Source organism: Chiloscyllium plagiosum, chromosome 3, assembly GCF_004010195.1.
Source record: "Chiloscyllium plagiosum isolate BGI_BamShark_2017 chromosome 3, ASM401019v2, whole genome shotgun sequence".
NCBI classification, from domain to species: Eukaryota; Metazoa; Chordata; class Chondrichthyes; order Orectolobiformes; family Hemiscylliidae; genus Chiloscyllium; species Chiloscyllium plagiosum.
In genome coordinates, this window is record NC_057712.1 from 121,926,535 (window position 1) to 121,941,127 (window position 14,593).

Consider the following 14,593-nt stretch of genomic DNA (forward strand, 5'->3'; position numbering starts at 1 on the left):
AAACACTATATAGTACAAACAGGAAGACAGCTAACAATCCGCATCCATGAACATCAACTAGCCATGAAACGACACGACCAGCTATCCTTAGGAGCCACACACGCAGACAACACGGAACACAAATTTGACTGGGGCAACACTACTATCATAGGGCAAGCCAGACAGAGAACAGCCAGGGAATTCCTAGAGGCATGGCATTCATCCACAAACTCCATCAACAAACACATCGACCTGGACCCAATATACCAACCACTACAGCGGACAGCTGAAACTGACAACCGGAAGCGGCAGGGACAGACCACTATAAACACCGGAGGAAACATCAAAGAAGCGCTTCGCAGGAGGCTCCCAAGCACTGATGATGTCGCCTAGCCAGGGGACGAAACGTTTGCAACAAAAACTTCCAGCTCGGCGAACAGAACCACAACAAAGAGAGAGGTGTAACTGGGCCCATGTGGGTACCCATGGCCAGCCCTTTGATTTGAAGGAAATGAGAGGAGTTGAGAGGAGAAGTTGTTCAGAGTGAGTATGGGCTTGGTCAAGCAGTGGAGGGAGGTAATGGATGGAGATGGTTCCGGCCTTCTTTCCTAGAAGTGGTGAGCCCTGAGACCATCATGATAGAGGATGGACATGTGAAGGGATTGCATGTCTATCATGAGAAGGAGGTGGCTGCTGTCTGTGAACTGAAAATTTTGAAACTAACATCATATGTCAGAGGAATCCTTGATGTAAATGTGAAGGAATTGGACAAGAGGAGGAAAAACTGAATCAAGGTAGGAAGAAATAAGTTCATAGAATCCAAATGAGTGGAAGCAGGTTATTCAGCCCATTGAGTCCACACCATTCCTCCTGAAAGCATCATACCTAGACCTACTCCCCACCCCCACCCCACACCTAATCCCTGCATTTTCCAGGGCTAATCCACCTAATCTGCTCATTTTTGAACTGTGGGAGAAAGCCCATGCGGACATGGGTTGAATGTGTAAAGTCCACACAGACAAGTTGCCCGAGGGTAGGATCGAACCCAATTCCAGGTGCTGTGAGGCAGCAGCGCTAACCACTGAGCCAACATCCTGCCCAATTCTGTGAGGCAGGAACAAGCAGAAGCAATGGATCTGTGTGGACTGCCCTGGCTGTGGATTTTGGGGCAAAAGTAGAAGTGGGTTGTTCAGGATTGGAGGACTGAGCTGGGAGACTGTCACAGGGTTAAATATGAACTGATATTATCCTAGTAGATTTAGAAATTTATGTTAATACTGGAATGAATTATTCAGTACTCTTACAGATAGGGGTTTCGAGTTTTAAAATCTATCATCCACCTTGATCTCTCCACTGTCCATATTGCAGACTTTGACTTAATTCTTCCCCCTTTTTAAATGGTGGTGGCATTTTTCCCCCACACTGTTTATCAATTCCGACTCTGTGAAGATCACAATAACACTGTTGTAACATTAAACCAGAGCAGCGTTTAGTTCGCACACACTTAAACTTTGGGATCGCGGGCAGCATTGTGAATGCTTCTCAACACAGACACATGTACAAACAGACAAGGAGAGATTGAGTTGAAAGCCTTAAAGAGAAAATTTAATATTGACATTTAATAACTAAAGGAGAAGGCAATTGAGGATTAATAATTTATTAATGTACTTGCTTTTAAAATGGAGCATAGATATAGAAAGCTAAATGTAGTCATGAAGAATTGACTCATACCCAATTCTACCAGTTATCTATCTGCATTCATAAGGTTGGCAGTACCTCATTGCTTTGTAAGATTGATATATTGAAGAGATACTCACAAGTACCATTAACATCAAAGACTAAAGAAATATCCACATTGGTCTAGCCCATTTGGTGGAACAAATGTTGAGTGATACTATTTGGAGTAAGGAATGGCTTTGCTAGATTTCAGAGGGATATGAATCATATCAGAACTGAGGTCTGTTATTATGCAGTTTATTTCGAAGTATATAGTGATACATAAGGCAAATAGGAAACAAATCTGTTCAAGCAGTTCAGCCAACTGTTATCCTTGCTACTACAGCCTGCATCAGCTTTCTAAAATAGTACCATTCACCAAACCTTCAAATTTGCAAAGTGGAGATCAATTTTTAGACTTTGTCCTTTCCGATAAGCGCATTATGTTAAATTTAAAAGAATGAAAAATGACTCCAGCAACTATGGCCTCTGTGACCTTTCATTGCCTATGGGAAATTTCTGGCTATATATCTCCCAAGAATGCCAGAACTCATAAGAACTAGGAACATGAGTAGGCAATTCAGTCCCTCGAGCCTACAGCACCATTTGACACGGTCATGACTGACTTCATTTGGTTTCAGCTCTACTTAACTGCCCACTTCGCATAACCCTTCAACACATTAGTAATTTAAAAATCTGTCTGTCTCCTCCTCAAATGTATGCCATCCCAGTATCCACTGCACTCATTGACCATCAGATCATAAGAAATAGAAGTGGAAGTAAGACCATTCAACCCATCGAGTCCACTCTGCCATTCAATCATGGCTGATGGGCATTTCAACGCACTTACCCGCACTCACCCCATATCTCTTAATTTCTTGCGAGATTAAGAATTTATCAATCTTTGCCTTGAAGACATTTAATGTCCTGGCCTCTACTGCGCTCCGTGGCAGTGAATTGAGAGAAGTAATTTCTCCTCATATCCATTTTAAATCTGCTACAGCTTACTTTATGCTACACCTTAAATTATGACTTCGATTTCTAGATTGCCCACATAGAGTCATAGAGCCATGAAGATGTGCAGCATAGAAACAGATACTTCTGTCCAATTCAGCCAGATTGACTGGTTAACCTGAAATTATCTAATCCCATGTGTCCGTTTTTAGCCTGTATCCCTCTAATCCTTCCTATTCATGTACCCATCCAGATCCCTTTTAAATGTTGTAATTGTATCACTTCCTCTGGCAGCTCATTCCATACTCCGCATGAAAAGAATTGCCAGTTAGGTCCCTTTTAAATCTCCCCACTCTCACCTTATGCCTACTAGTTTTGGACTCCTCCACCCCTGGGGAAAAAGATCTTGACTATTCACTCTATCCATGCCCTTCATGATTTTGTAAACCTCTATAAGGTCTCCCTTCAACCTTCGTCACCCCAGAAAATAGCCTCACACTATTCAGCCTCTCCTTGTAGCTCAAATACTCCAATCCTGGCAACATCCTTGTAAATCTTTTCTGCACCCTTTCAGGTTTTACAACATCCTTCCGATATGAGGAGACCAGAATTGAAACTGCATTCCAAAAGTGGCCTAACCAATGTCCTGTAGGGCTGCAATATGACATCCCAACTCCTACGTTCAATGCATTGACCAATAAAGGAAAGCGGACCAAACACCTTCTTCACCTGTGAACCTGCGATTCCACTTTCAAGGAACTGTGAACCAGCACCTGAAGTTCTCTTTGTTTGGCAACACTTCCCAGGATCCTACCACTAAATGTATAAGTCCTGCCCTGATTTGGTTTACAAAAGCTCCTCACATGGATGGACTGACTTTGGTGCATTCGCGATGCTGAGGGGATTGTGGATAACCTATTTAGTGAATTGGTCACACTGCAGGTTAGGATTGCTAGGGAGAAATGGAATAGGTGACCAAAAGGTAGAGAAAGAGTAGGAAGGCAGTGCAGGTGTCCCCTGCGGTCATCTCCCTCCAAAAGAGGTATACTGTTTTGAATACTGTTGGGGGAGATGGCTCACCAGGGGAAGGCAACAGGAGCCTGGTTCATCTCACTCTGGCTAGCTCTTCTGTGCAGACAGGTGAGAAAAAGAGTGAAAGGGCTATAGTCATAGGGGATTCAAATGTAAAGGGAGTAGATAGGCAGTTCTGTGGTTGAAAACTAGACTCCCGAATGGTATGTTGCCTCCCAGGTGCATGAGTCCGGGATGTCTCAGATCAGCTGAAGGGGGAAGGTGAACAGCCAGTTGTTGTGGTGCATATAGGCACCAATGATATAGGTTAAAAAAATGGGATGAGCTGCTATAAGTAGAATTCAGCGAGTTTGGAGCCAAGTTAAAAAGTAGGACCTCAGAGGTAATAATTTTAGGATTGTTACCAGTGCCATGTGCTAGTCAGAGTAGAAATGAAAGAATAGGCAGGATGAATGTATGGCTTGAGAGATGGTGCAGGAGGGAGGGGTTCTGATTTTTGGGACATTGGGACTGGTTCTGGAGGAGGTGGGACTATTACAAATTGGACAGTCTACACCTGGACAAGACTGGAACCAATGTCCTTGGGGTGCTTTTGCTAACACTGTTGGGGAAGGTTTAAACTAATGTGGGAGGGGGGTGGAAACCAAATGAGGAGCTTAGCGGACAGGAAGGAGGTAGTAACTAAAGCCTGTAAGGAACTAGGTGATGAAGTCAGCATGACTAAGGGGAGAGTCAGCAGGAAGCAGATGATGAACGCAAAGGGACTGCTGGTCTGAGGTGCATTTGTTTTAATGCAAAAAATTTAGTAGATAAGGCAGATTAACTTGGGGCAGATTACATGGGAGCATGGTGTTATTGCTATTACTGAGACTTGGTTGAGGGAAGGGCATGACTGACAACTAAAACTCCCAGGATATCGATGCTTCAGGCAGGATAGAGAGGGAGGTAAAAGGGGTGGAAGAGTTGTACTATTGGTCAGAGAGGATATCACAGCTACACTGAAGGAGGGAACTATGGAGGACTCGAGCAGTGAAGCAATATGGCAGAGTGCAGAGGAAGGGTGTGGTAACAATGTTGGGGCTGCACTACAGGCCTCCCAACAGTGAGCATGACATAGAGGTACAAATATGGAAACAGATTATGGAAAGATGTAGCATCAACAGGGTGATGGTGATAGGAGATTTTAATTTTCCCAACATTGACGAGGATTCACTTAGTCTTAGAGGTCTAGATGGAGCAGAATTTGTAAGGAGCACCCAGGAGCAGTAGTAAATAGTCCAACTTGGGAAGGAGCTGTATTGGACATGGTGTTGGGGAATGAGTCCAGCCTGGTGGTTAAAGTTTCAGTAGGGAATCACTTTGGGAATAGTGATCACAATTCTGTAACTTTTAGAATACTCATGGACAAAGATGAGAGTGATTGTAAAGGAAGAGTGCTAAATTGGGGGAAAGCCAACTGTACCAAAATTCAGCAACAGCTGGAGAATGTAAATTGAGAGCAGTTGTTTGATAGTAAATCTATATTTGAAATGTGGGAGGCTTTTAAAGAGAGGTTGATTAGAGTGCAGGAGAAACATGTTCCTATGAAAATGAGGGACCGAAATGGCAAGATTAGGGAATCATGGATGACAAGTGAAATTGTGAAATTAGCTAAGAAGAAAAAGGAAACATACATAAGGTCTAGACAACTGACAGACAAAGCTTTGGAAGAATATTGGGAATGTAGGACTAATCTGAAATGGGGAACTAAGAGAGCTAAAAGGAGTCATGAGATATCTTTAGCAAACAGAGTTAAGGAAAATCCCAAAGCCTTTTGCTCAAATATAAGGAGCAAGAGAGTAACTAGAGAAAGGGACTTCAGAACAAAGGAGGCAAGGTATGTGTGGTGTCAGAGAAAATGGGTGAGATTCTTAATGAGTACTTTGCATCGGTATTCACTGAGGAGAGGGACATGATGGATGTTGAGGTTAAGGATAGTACTTTGAGTACCCAAGGTCAAGTCAGCTTAAGGAGGGAGGAAGTGTTGGGTATTCTAAAAGGCATTAAGGTGGACAAGTCCCCAGGACTGGATGGGATCTATCCCACGTTACTGAGGGAAGCGAGAGAGGAAATAGTTGGGGTCTTAACAGACGTTTTAGCAGTGTGCTGCATTTAACCTAGTCAACTTCATTCGCTGCTCACAATGTGGTCACCTCTACATTGGGGAAACAAAGTGTAGGCTGGATGACTGCTTCACAGACCACCTATGTTCTCTCCACAAAAAAAGACCCTGAGCTTCCAGTTGCCTGCTACCTCAACGTATCGCCTTGTTCCGTGTCCAACACCTCTGTCTCAGGCTTGCTGCAGTACTTCAGCCGAAGTTCAGAACAAGTTGGAAGAAGGCAAGAAAGCAGAGTTGAGGATTACCAGATCAGCCATGATTTCATTGAATGGCAGAGCAAATTTGATGGCCTTCTTCTGATCCTAAATCTGATGCTCTCATGGTCTTGTTAAATGAGCTTGAATAAATAAGAGTGGTATACTTCAGTAGGAAGAGTAAAGAGGTCAGATAAATTCTTCAAAAATAAGTGTCTAAGCTGGAGAGTTCTGAAGTTGCAGATTCATAAATCAGTAAAACTAGTGATCCAGATTAATACCATTTTCAAACAAAGAATGAGAACTAATATCTAGAGGAATAAAATTGAAAAGCAGAGAGATTTTGGTAAAATACTTAGAAGATAGGTTTGATGCCACTTGAAATATCAGGAAAAGTTCTGGTCTCTATAAAATGAGCACATTGAGATACTGTAAAAGGTGCAGAAAAACAGGTCACAAGGCCTCAGTGGTTACATCTATCAGGAAAGATTAAAGAGGCTGTTTCACTAAAGTAAATATGATGTAAGATGTTCATAGTGGAGGATTTGGCAATAGCAATGTCTTTGATAATACAGCAGGGAATGTTTGTCTTATTCTTGGTCGAGACCATCATTATCTGATACTTGAGCTGCTCAATTGGTGTCTTTCATCTGTCTCAAGGCTTAATCTAGATCCAGCTGCTTTTTCATTACCAGAGGATTTCTGAAGCTGAACAATTAACAAACAGCACCAGCATTGACTTTGTGATGGACAGGAGCCCAATGATATTCAGACATTTGATCAAACAGATACTTCACTGATGATGTTGGTGGGCATGGAGTTCTGTTTCAGTTTGGTTGAAATTCACGTTATTTGGAAAAGTCTCGAAGACTGGAATTAGCATCCTGTTCATAAATGCAAACCTGATTAACATGTCAATAGCAAATCAATATCTGCTGTCAGGTAACACAATGTTTAGTATGGTAATAACATTTTACCAGGGACATCCAATTTAGTGATTGGCATTTTGAAGGGGCCTATTTTAATGTATTTCATTGGATTCTGAATTGTAATTACAGTTGATTCCTCTTAAAGTTACTTAATTAAAATTATTTGATAAATCAATCATTTTTAGAAGTAAATTCACATTTTGCTACGTTATTTATGTTGCCCCAAACTCAAATCACAGGATAATTCTAATTATTTGGTGTAAGAAATGGCTTTGAGTTATTAGATGTGGACTGTATTATGATGCACTGTCCATGTAGTTTATGTTTTATTCAGACGGTCAGAAGTAAAATGTTTGAATTATATATAAACCACGCAGTAAGTTATTTATTACGGCTGTACATTTCAAATATTATTAATCTTCTCTCCTAGTTATAGCCATCTGCCTGATTTGGGATCAACAGGATGGTTCTTTGAATCGGCTGTTTAGATTAATCTCAAAATAAATCAGTCTGCAAGCTAAATGCACATCACTTGTGTTTACTTTACAATTAAAATATATTTTCTCTTATTACTTCTTGATAGATGTCAAGGCATTATGTGCTGAAGCTATTAGGGGTCTGTTTGAACTTTCATCAGCAGAAATTCAAATCCGATCTTAAACCACATCCGAATCCTGCTCTACTCCCATTTACTCTCTGTCCAACTTAGTGTTTGAGAAAAGTATCCTTCCTTGAGGGAAGATTAGAGGGAGATTCCTGGTGGATAGAGTGCCCAAAATGTCTGTCTGGTCACATGATGTGGAGGTGTCAATGTTGGGCTGGGGTGGACAAAGAAGTCACATGAGACCAGGTTATAGTCTAACAGGTTTATTTGATATCACAAGCTTTTGGAGTTTGCTCCTTTATCAATCTGCACTTCATCTGATGAAGGTGTAGTGCTCCAAAAGCTTGAGATTTCAAATAAACCTGTTGGACTATAATCTGGTGTCGTGTGACTTCTGACTTTGTCTGATCACAAGCAGATAGTCCAACATATTCTGACACTTTTGGCATCATTGGTGGGTTTACAATTGACGAAGATATAAAGTGAGTGTCAACCTGATTGAATGATCATGGATGGATGTGAGGTTGGTGGGGAGAGGGGGAGGGGGATGCATATTTGCAAGATCTAGCACAAATTTAATGTTCAAAGCATTTCATGGAAAAAAAATCTTCAATTCAGTCTAAGTTGTAGGTCATGTAAATATTAATTCACACACGTTCAATAACATCTGGGTTTATCAACCATGTTGGATGCTCCATTGGGACAGCTAAGGTAACAAACCAGGTCCTCTTTCTCTTAGATAACACAAGGTTCCTTAAATAGAACCAAAAACAAGTCTGAAGGGAGGTACCTGAGATACTAACTGTCTGAGTTCAAAATAAATTTAGTGAGACAGAAGCTTCTGTTTTCTGATCAGGATTGCAAGGGTGGGATTGATAATGCTGTCTCTATGTCTTTGATTCAGTCTGTTTCCTGAAGAAGGGCTTATGCCCGAAACGTCGATTCTCCTGTTCCTTGGATGCTGCCTGACCTGCTGCACTTTTCCAGCAACACATTTTCAACTCTGATCTCCAGCATCTGCAGCCCTCACTTTCGCCACAACAGTTTAGTTCACTTCAACACTTCAATCTTTCTCTCACTCCACATGTTTCAACTCCAACTGTATCATCCACAGTTTCCCTCATTACAATACCACAGGATGCTCCTTCACAATGGACACAAACGAAAGAATGTCTTAGCCAGGTCATTAGTGAAAGGCCAATCACTCTTTTATCAGAACTGAAATGTAATATTTTATCTTCCAACTAAATATTGGGAAAACTAAAGATGTTTTCTTCTGCCACTCCTACAAATTCCATTCCCTAACTACCGACCTCAAGGTAGGATTAGATTATTCGCAACTTTACTTTCATTTGTTTTAACATTGGCCTTGCCTCCTTTAGCTCCTGATTTCCCAAGGTCTATCCAACATTGACAAGAATGTGATCTAATACTGTGGTCCTTGCTTGGATGAGTACAGATCTAACAACACTCAATAAATGAACATACAAATTAAGAGCAGAATTTGGCCATTTAACCCCATTATGCCTGCCCCACAATTCGGTACGATCATGGCTGATCTGGTTGTGGCCACAAATCTACCCTGTTAATCCAGAATATATCTGAATCAGTATTAAAAGTATTCACTGACCCAGCCTCCACTGTTCTCTGAGTGAGAGAATTCCACAGACTAATGATTATCTGAGTGAAAAACATCCTCATCTCCATCTCAAAGTTCCATGTTCTAGTCTTTCCTATTAAGGGAAGATATCCATTCAGCATCTCCCCTGAGAAAGTTCCCTCAGACTCTATATGTTTTCATAGAATCCCTACAGTTTGGAAACAGACCATTTGGCCCAACAATTCCACACTGACCCTCCGAAGAGGCCCATTCCCCTACCCTATTTTGTTTTACATTTACCTCTGACTAATGCACTTAATCTACACATCCCTGAACACGATGCACAATTTAGCATGGCCAATTCACCTAACCTGCACATCTTTGGACTTGTGTGATGAAACTGGAGCACCTGGAGGAAACCCACGCAGACAAGGAGAGCTGATTTAATGAGATCACAGCTAATTCATCTAAACTCCAATTGGCAAGAGGTCCAACTTGCCCAACCTCTCCTCTTAAAAAAAAGTTTTTATCCCATGAAGCAGTCTAGAGGACATTTTTTGAACTGCTTCTTGTGCTATTTCATTCTTTCGTAGGAAAGAAGACTGTTCATAGTATTCCAGATGTGGTCTCACTAAGATCCTACACACAAAAAAAAGTCCTCCTGTTATACATGATTCTTCTTTCAATTAACATCATTATTCCATTTGCCTTCCTAGTCGCTTCCTTTGCCTGCATACTAACTTTTGTGGACCAGCACACCGAAATCCTTTGGTACCGCAGAGTTCTGCAATCTCTCCCCATTAAATAATATACTGCTTTTCTATTCTTCTTGCTGAAGTGGACAAATTCACATTTTCCTACATTATACTTCATCTGTCAAACTTTGCCAACTCACTTTGCCAACAAAGTATATCCACTTTGCAAACTTCTTATGTCATCTTCATAAGTCCTATTCTATTTTTGTGACATCATCAAATTGAGCAATCATATTTATCTAAGTTATTGACATAGATATAACATTTGAGACCTCAATACTGATCCCCAGTATGTTCCATACATTGCAACTTGCTAATCTGTAAATGGTCCATTTATCCCTACTCTCTGCCTTGTATAGGCTAGCCTGTCCATACAAACATGATCTCTTGTTTAATTATTATTGAATGCAATTTGAACATTCAAGTACAACATATAAAACCCTTTCATCGAAGTTGCTGATTCCTTCTTCAAAAGACATGATTAAGTTAGTCAAAAAACTGTTTAACTTTCACAAAACCATGTTCATTCTGCCCAATTGCATTCAAAGTTTCTAAGTATCATGCCACTACAACCTCATTAATAGATGTGAAAAGTTTCTCTGTGATAGTTTCTAGGCTAACCTGCCAATAGTTTGTTGCTTTCTGTCTCGCTCTATTCCTGGAATAGAAGGGATACATTCATGACTTTCCAATCTGATAGGATCTTTCCAAAATTTAGGGAATTTCTGAAAGTTATCAGCAATATTACATCTCAACAGCCACTTCCTTTAAGAGTCAATGGTGTAGGCCATCAGGTTCTGGGGCTTGACAGCGTTGAGTTTTAATAACTTTCTCAGTACCTTTCCATGATTACAGTAATTATTTAATGTTCATCCCTCCCTTCTTGATTTACAAATTTTCTGGAGTGTTATTTATGACTCACACAGTGAAAACAGACACAAAATATCTGTTAGTCGAAAATGAGGACTGCAGATGCTGGAGATCAGAGTAAAGATTAGAGTGGTGCTGGAAAAGCACAGCAGGTCAGGCAGCATCCGAGGAGCAGGAAAATCGACATTTCGGGCAAAAGCCCTTCATCAAGAGTGAGGCAGGGAGCCTCTGGGGTGGAGAGATAAATGGGAGGGGGGGTGGGGCTGGGGAGAAGGTAACTAAATGGTGCTTTTCTAGCACCACTCTAATCTTGACAGAGAACACCTCTGCGACACCCGGACCAACCAACCCAACCACCCCATGGCTCAACACTTCAACTCCCCCTCCCACTCCACCAAGGACATGCAGGTCCTTGGACTCCTCCATCGCCAGACCATAGCAACACGACGGTTGGAGGAAGAGCGCCTCATCTTCCGCCTAGGAACCCTCCAACCACAAGGGATGAACTCCGATTTCTCCAGTTTCTTCATTTCCCCTCCCCCCACCTTGTCTCAGTCAAATCCCTCGAACTCAGCACCGCCTTCCAAACCTGCAATCTTCTTCCTGACCTCTCCGCCCCCAGCCCCCAGCCCCACTCCAGCCTATCACCCTCACCTTGACCTCCTTCCACCTATCGCATTTCCAACGCCCTTGCCCCAAGTCCCTCCTCCCTACCTTTTATCTTAGCCTGCTGGACACACTTTCCTCATTCCTGAAGAATGGCTCATGCCCGAAACGTCATGCCCGAAACACATTTTCAGCTCTGATGTGATTAAAAAACATTTTCACAAAGTGAGTAGCTAGGGGCTGCCTGGAGATGTGGTAAAGGCAGGTTTAATTAGCCATTCAGGAGGGACAACAGATGATTAATTAAATAGAAATATTATGTAAGGGTATCAGGAAAAAAAACAGAAAATTCACAACAGTTAATAATGCTCATTTGAAGATCCAGTGCAGGCATGATGGGCTGAATGGCCTGCTTCTGTGCCATAACAATTCTGTGATGGTAGCTGCCAATTAGAGATTCTGTCACAGTGAGTCATAAAGTCATAGAGATGTACAGCATGGAAACAGGTCCTTTAGTCGAACTCATCCGTGTCGACCAGATAACCCAGATAAATCTAGTCCCGTTTGCCAGCATTTGGCCCATATCCCTCTAAACCCTTCCTATTCATATACCCATCCAGATGCCTTTTAAATGTTGTAATTGTACCAGCCTCTGCCACTTCCTCTGGCAGCTCATTCCATACACACACCACTTTCTGTGTGAAGAAGTTGCCCCTTCTTAAATTAGATTAGATTAGATTCCCTACAGTGTGGAAACATGCCCTTCGGTCCAACCAGTCCACTCCGCCCCTCCGAACAGGAACCCACCCAGACCCATTTCCCGCTGACCAATGCACCTAGCACTAGGAACAATTTAGCATGGCCAATTCACCTGATCTGCACATCTTTGGACTGTGGGAGGAAACCAGCGCACCCAGAGGAAACCCACGCAGACACAGGGAGAACATGCAAACTCCACACAGTCACCCGAAGCTGGAATCAAACCTAGGACCCTGGTGCTGTGAGGCAGCAGTGCTAACCACTGAGCAACCATGCCACATTATCTTTCCCCTCTCACCTTAAATCTATGCCCTCTAGGTTTGGACTCCCCCACACCAGGGAAAAGACCTTGTCTATTTACCCTATCCATGTCTTTCATGATTTTATAAACCTCTACAAGGTCACCCCTCAGCCTTCGACACTCCAGAGAAAATAGCTACAGCCTATTCAGCCTCTCCCTGTAGATCAAACCTTCTAACCCTGGCAACATTCTTGTAAATCTTTTCTGAACCCTTTCAAGTTTCACAACATCATTCCGAAAGGAAGGAGACAAGAATTGCATGCAGTACTCTAAAAGTGGCCTAACCAATGTCCTGTACAGCCGTAATGTGACCTCCCAACTGCTATACTCAATGCAATGACCAATAAAGACAAGCACACCAAAACACCTTGCTCACTACCCTGTCCACGCGACTCCACTTCCAAGGAACCATTAACCTGCTTTCCAGGATCTTTTTGTTCAGTAACAAGCCCCAGGACCTTACCATTGTGTCTCAGTCCTGCCCTGATTTACCATTCCAAAACGCAGCACCTCACATTTATCAAAATTAAACTCCATCTGCCACTTCTCAGCCCATCGGCCCATCTGATCAAGATCCCGTTGTAATCTGAGGTAGCCTTCTGTGCTGTTCACTACACCCCCAATTTTGGTGTCATCTGCAAACTTACTCATCATACCTCCTATGTTCACATCCAAATTATTTGTATAAATTAAAAGGTTATTATGTTCTTATGTTTTTATTGATTTGTTTTGTCTCACTGGTCACTATCAGGTCTAGAATAGTTTGTTTTCTGGTTGCTCTAGAATGTCATGTTCTAAAATATTGTTGTCCAAGCTTCCTGTTGCAATCTGATTCACCAATGGGTATGTTCACTAAAATCACCCATGACTATTCCCGTACCATTCTTAAAATCCCTCATAATTTCTTCATATATACTCTGCCCTACGATGTAGTTACTGCTGGAATGCCTAAAGACTGCCCCCAAAAATGACTTATCTTTGCTATCTCTTTTCTGTGTCAAACTGATCCCACGTGTTGATGCTTAGAATTAAGATAATCTCTGAATTATTGTCATAATTGCAGTTCTTAATATTTGAAATGAAATGTACAAAAGGATTTCACTCTATTTTCAATATCCTCCCTCTTTGCTGCCCTATTAACGTGGGAGGTATAAATTAAGTTAGTTTAACAGCAGCTGCCTGCAGTTGAGCATGTGTTTTCCTTATACAATATGCCTTACATCATGTACCCTTTCGTCTTTTGACCTGCTGTAAACCTCTTCTTTTGTTTCTCTTCCCACCAGCCCTATTTTCACTCGCTCAAAACCTTGTTATGTTTCTCATTGTTTCCAATTCTAATGAAAGGTCATAGGCCTGAATGGTTAATCTGCTTCCCTCTCCACAAAAAGTGCCTGACCTGCTCAGTATTTCCAGTCTTTACGTTTTTTATATCATTAACAGTTTCTGGCAGATGGTTGATGGTCCTTTGAGGTCTTCAAGATCCAGGTTCTAAATGTCAGACACAACTTTGCTCCCAATTTAGCACTCCACCTGTTTTACTACACTGTATCTGCTAACGGCATCTACCTGTGCTGTTTTGCAGAAAATTTAATACTTTGAAATATCCTCCTTATTAAACTTATTCTGATGAAACATTTCACTTTCCAATTTCCCTCAGCAGGAGTCCACCCTTGATGGTGTTAACACTGGTTTAACGAGCAGAAGTTGATTCTGTTTTCTTTTCAATTCCCTTTTATATGTTTCATTTCCAGAAGTATAGCAAAGCTCAGAGCTCTGCAAACATCCACACTCTATTAGCCTTTTCTTCCAATATTTATGGTCTTTTCGATATGTTTTATTAAAGTGAACAAAGTTATTCCCAGTGTAAACAGGTGGCATATGCCATATGTGAGAAAAATAAGTCTTCTCCCTGACTAAAAGAAAGCTCACCGAACACTTTTCCATATCATCAGCGTCCCTTTAAATAGCCATTTGAGCAAAATCATGGATCTAATGTCAGCCAAGCCGATAATTTTGAGCTAAAGTTCAGTGATCTCACAATCTAGGTAAAAATGCAATTGCACAAAAAGGCAGCTAAAGGTTTATAAAAGATCAAATTAGCCTGAATTGGCTGAGCGCCTGACAAATAAAATA